This window comes from Lolium rigidum, chromosome 4 (genome assembly GCF_022539505.1).
Source record: "Lolium rigidum isolate FL_2022 chromosome 4, APGP_CSIRO_Lrig_0.1, whole genome shotgun sequence".
Taxonomy (NCBI): Eukaryota; Viridiplantae; Streptophyta; class Magnoliopsida; order Poales; family Poaceae; genus Lolium; species Lolium rigidum.
In genome coordinates this window covers 90,767,599-90,773,619 of record NC_061511.1, presented here as the reverse complement: position 1 = coordinate 90,773,619, position 6,021 = coordinate 90,767,599, and positions in this window count along the sequence as shown.

Genomic DNA, 6,021 nt, shown 5'->3' with positions numbered 1-6,021 from the left:
CAAGGGTCATGATTGAAGCTCTATACTCAGTTTAAAACCGGACCAACTGGTAGATTGTCTGTACTCCTATATTGTATACAAATATCTAATCATATACATCGTTGGATCACTTAAGACAAAGGGAATTAACTACAACACAGGACTTAAACTTAAGATGATATATTTGTCAAAATTTGAATGTATCTATATGCTTTCACTGTCTAGATACATCTGAATTTGGACAAATCTCATACACTTTCGGTGGGACAGAGGTAGTATATAACTGTGTATACACTAACTAGTGTCTAGTTTTGGCGAAGTTAAGACTAGTTTCGTGGGATGGATGCAGTATAACTGATATATTGGACACTCGATTTGAACACATGAATGACCAATGTCCTTAGCTTACATAGTCGTATTTATACTGTGAACATGAACGATGAAAAGTGCTGCTGTTTGAATATGGTTGCCAGTAACACCCTATTCGTCTCCATTTCTAATATTGCAGAAAACCCGATGTCCCCGTTTGTAATCCCGCCACCGGTGGTGGATGATCAGCAGTACGCGTGGTTCCTCGCTCCAACTGCTGATGGCAAGCGATTGATGATCATCCTTACAAGTAAACAACATTGGGATTGCCAATGCCGAAGTACCTCCTGACATTCCCTATGCTGCTAATGGGCTTCAGCTACGGCAGTATCCTCCTGTTGCCACCTACGTCTTTGAGCAGGATCCCATATCTCTGTTCGTTGCAGCACGTGCAGGGGACTTTCATTGGAGGCAGGTTAACAGCCTCGGCGACCACTCTCTGTTCCTCGGACTCAATTACCCGATCATTGCCAACCTGAAGAACCGTGAATCCAAAGCTCCTGATGGCACATTGGTTCCATTCATGAGGAAAAACTGCGTCTACACAGCATACTGGAATTCTTTTCATAATCCATACCCTAAAATTTTGCGCTGCAACCTCCAGCCAGATGAAGGTGAGACTGTGGGAGTTATCAGCCTTCCCAGAGGTAGTTGTGGTAGTGTCCGACAAGCGGCTATGTGGTTTAAGCCTGCTTTAAACATTGCCCGTTCGGTGTTACCTTTAAAAAAACACTGACACACTTTTTTATTATGCTTGAAGTGTTGAGAAGTAGTACACTGTTTTTAGTATGTACTAGTTTGAATCCGTTTATTTGAACACTGCCCTGCTTTTGTATTTCGTGTTTCCTTCATATTATAACCCATGCATGGCTGTTTTAGGATTGACTTTATTTCAGCACTATAATTACAATGTGTGTATGTCCTTTATAATATAGCCACCTCTTGTTGATCATAGTCATGAGAGGACCATTCCTATTTGTTTCGCCGCTAAAGGGTAAAGTACATCCCTGGGGGCAGCGATTCTTGCTGCAGGCCACTAAACATGCATCAACTACGAGCAAAGAAGTTGATGTGCGACCTAGGTGACTGTGCGGACCCCACTTGTTAACCAAAGAAAAAAAATGTCAATACGGAACTAATGTACATACGACAACTCCTATATGATATGTGTACGATTGAGCATCTGGAGGTGTGCTGCCACCTGCTTCCTCACACGTTGGGTTTGATCTTGTGTTGCGTACACGGATCGGACTGAAATTGTCGTGTGCATAGCAAGGTTCATGTCAATAAGGCTGAGTGCCTGAGTTTGGCATCTAAGTCTAGGCAACAATTACTTTTTCTAAGTCTAGGCAACAAATACTTTTGGGTTCCAACGGCCATCTACATGGTATTTGCTATAGGCCTACTTGCTCAGGCTGTATAAGCCCAATAACCAGAAATGGGCTTTTCTGCTCATGCAATTTCGGCCTTTTTCTAATGAACCATAGATCCTATGATGGCAAAAAAACAAAAACACGGAGATTCTGCATAAAAGTTGTTTTTATTTATTTTGAATTATTCGGTTACAATTTTTGAAACTGCTCATGGCCAATATGAAAATCCTTGATCGCTCCATACCCACACGGATCACGGTATTTTAAAAAAATTCATAAAGTGGATTTGAAATTTAAAACATATCCTAATAATTCCATGATTTATTCTATTAACTTGCAAGATCTTGGAGCGAAAGAGCTTGTATTAGTTTGCAAAAATAATACAGATAAACCTGTCATTAACAAGAAATGAAGGTTTATCGTCCAAAGAGGATGCCATGTGGGACCCATGAGCCAGCAGCGTCCTCAACATTTCAAAGGCGGTAGGAGATCCAACAAAAAAGGCAAGTATCCCGAAAATAGGGATAAAAAATAAATCATAGAAAGGAATCATTTATAGTTCAGAGTGGCTGACATGTGGGACAGATCTGCTAGCAGCATCCTCATCATTTCAAAGTCGGCAGAGGATCAAAAGAAAAAAAAGGCAAATAGCCAGAAATTAGGGGTCAAAAGTAAATCCAACAGAGGAAACTTTTATTATTCATAGAAGAAGACATGTGGGACCGACCTGCCAGCATCGCCCTCATCGTTTTAAAGGCCGTAGGGGATCAAAAGAAAAAAAGGCAAATAGCCAGAAATTAGGGGCAAAAAATAAATCCAACAAAGGAAAGGTTTATTGTTCATAGAGGCTGACCTATGGGACCCATGAGCCAGCAGCCTACTCAATTTCAAAGGCGGCATAGGATCGAAAGAAAAAGGCAAGTGACCAAAAATCAGGGGGTAAAAAAATCCAAGAAAAGGAACTTTATTGTACATAGAAGATGACATGCGGGTCCCATGAGCCAGCACCTTACTCCACGTTTCAGAGGCGGCATGAGATCGAAAGAAAAAGAAAAGTGACCAAATATCAGGAGCAAAAAATAATCCAAGAAAACAAACTTTTATTGTACATAGAGGATGACATATGGGTCCCATGTTGTAGCAGTGGTCTGAACGTTTCAAAGACGACATGAGATCGAAAGAAAAAGGCAAGTGACCAAGAGCCAAAAATAATCCAAGAAAAGAATCTTTCATTGTACATAGAGGATGACATAAGGGTCCCATGTTGTAGCAGCGGTCTGAACGTTTCAAAGACGGCATGAGATCGAAAGAAAAATGCAAGTGACCAAATATCAGGAGCCAAAAATAATCCAAGAAAAGAAAATTTATTGTACATAGTTAATGACATGCGGGTCCCATGAGCCAGCAGCTTACTCAATGTTTGAGAGGCGGCATGAGATTGAAAGAAAAAGGCAAGTCACCAAATATCAGGAGCCAAAAATAATCCAAAAAAAGAAACTTTTATTGTACATAGAGTATGACATGCGGGTCCCATTAGGGAGCAGCATCCTCAACGTTTCCAAGGCGGCATGGGATCAAAAGAAAAAGGAAATAGCCAAAAAGCAGAGGGTGAAAAAATCGAAGAAAATAAACTTTTATTGTTCATAGTGGATGACATGTGGGACCCATGAGGCAGCAGCATCCTCAACGTTTCCAAGGCAACAGGGGATCGAAAGAAAAAAGGAAATAGCCAAAAATCAGAGGGTGAAAATAATCCAAGAAAAGAAACTTTTATTTTACATTGAGGATGACATGTGGGTCCTATTTTGCAGCAGCGGTCTCAACGTTTCAAATGCGGCTTGAGATCAAAAGAAAAAGAAAGTAGCCACGAAAAGAAAGTTGATTGTACATTGAGGATGACATGCGGGTCCCATTTTGCAGCAGCTTACTCGACGTTTCCAAGGCGGCAGGGGATCAAAAGAAAAAGGAAATAGCCAAAAATCAGAGGGTGAAAAAAAACCAAGCAAATAAACTTTTATAGCACATAGAGGATGACATGCGGGTCCCATGAGCCAGCAGGTTCCTCAATGTTTCAAACGTGGCATGAGATCGAAAGAAAAAGACAAGTGACCAAATATCAGGAGCCAAAAATAATAATCCAAGAAAAGTAATTTTTATTGTACATAGAGGATGACATGCGGGTCCCATTTTGCAGCAGCGGTCTGAACGTTTCAAAGACGGCATGAGATCGAAAGAAAAATGCAAGTGACCAAATATCAGGAGCCAAAAATAATCCAAGATTTTTTTTATTGTACATAGAGGATGACATGCGGGTCCTATTTTGCAGCAGCGTTCTCAACGTTTCCAAAAAAAGGAAGTAGCCAGAAATCAGGGGCTCAAAAAATCCAAGAAAAAAAGATTTCAATTGTGCTGCATCTGGCCGTCTGGGCTTTCGAACTATCCTGCTGGACGCTTTTGGACTCGTACAATTTGAGCCCACTCCAAAACACGAAAGTCCTATGCTTCGCGAAAACAAAAAACAAGGAGGTTCAACATATAAGTTTGTTTATTTAAAAGTAAAGATTTATTTTTTTCCGTTTGCAATAGCTCAGAGCGAAATACACTGTTTATTGTCTGCAAAATAATCAAGATACACATGTTTCTTGTACGGGGAGGCTGACATCGGGTACCCATGAGCCATCAGCGTCGTCAACGTTTTAAAGACGGCAGAGGATCGAAAAAAAAAATCAGTTGGTAAAAAAATCAAAAAAAAGAAACATTTATTGTTCTGAGAGGATGACATGCGGGACCCATGAGGCAGCAGCATCCTCAACGTTTCCAAGGCGACACGGGATTTTAAAAAAGGCGAAATAGCCAGAAATTATAGGTCAAAATAACTCCAAGAAAAGAAAGGTTTATTGTTCATAGAGGCTGACATGTGGGACCCATGAGCCAGCAGAATCCTCAACGTTTCAAAGGCGGCAGGGGATCAAAAGAAAAAGGAAGTAGCCAAAAATTAGGGGTAAAAAATAACTCCAAGAAAGGAAACTTTTATTGTTCGTAGATGATGACATGCGGGACCCATGAGCCAGCAGCTTACTCAATGTTTCAAAGGCGGCATGAGATCGAAAGAAAAAGGCAAGTGACAAAATATCAGGAGCCAAAGATAATCGAAGAAAAGAAACTTTATTGTGCATAGAGGATGACATGCGGGTCCCATTTAGCAGCAGCGGTCTCAACGTTTCAAATGCGGCTTGAGATCAAAAGAAAAAGAAAGTTGATTGTACATAGAGGATGACATGCGGGTCCCATGAGTCAGCAGCTTACTCAATGTTTCCAAGGCGGTAGGGGATCAAAAGAAAAAAGGCAAGTGACCAAAAATGAGGGTGAAAAATAATCCAAGAAAAGAAACTTTTATTGTACATGGAGAATTACATGCGGGTCCCATTTTGCAGCAGGTGTCCCAACGTTTCAAGTGCGGCTTGAGATCAAAAGAAAAAGAAAGTAGCCAGAAATTAGGGGGTAAAAAAACTCCAAGAAAGGAAAGCTTTATCGTTCATACAGGCTGACATGTGGGACCCATGAGCCAGCAGAATCCTCAACGTTTCAAAGGTGGCAGGGGATCAAAAGAAAAAGGAAATAGCCAAAAATCAGAGGGTGAAAAAAAACCAAGAAAATGAACTTTTGTAGTACATAGAGGATGACATGCGGGTCCCATGAGCCTGCAGGTTCCTCAACGTTTCAAACGTGGCATGAGATCGCAAGAAAAAGGCAAGTGACCAAATATGAGGAGCAAAAAATAATTCAAGAAAAGAAACTTGATTGTACATAGAGGATGACATGCGGGTCCCATTTTGCAGCAGCGGTATCACCGTTTGAGAGGCTGCACGGGATCGAAAGAAAAAGGCAAGTGACCAAATATCAGGAGCCAAAAATAATACACGAAAAGAAATTTTATTGTACATAGAGCACTACAAGAAAAGTTCTGATAGACAACGTCTCAAAATCGTCCGCTAAGGGGTATTTTTCATCGCCTATGGGCCTAACCCGACGATATGGGTTCTGTTGTCTAAAGTGCGTCAGGCAAAGTCCTACGACGATTTTTTCGGTCCGTCGCGCTTGGGCGCCCTTTCGCCACGGAAAATCGGACCGTTGCAGAAATGTTTCCGGGAGCCCGTTGACCGCCGATGTCATGCAACTGACACGTGGCAGACGCCGTTAACTGGCAGTTAACGGCGTTAACCGGCTGAAACCCCGTGGTAGATGGTAGGCCCACACGAGGCCTGCCACGTCTTAAGCGGGCCGCCCATTAAGTTTGCGG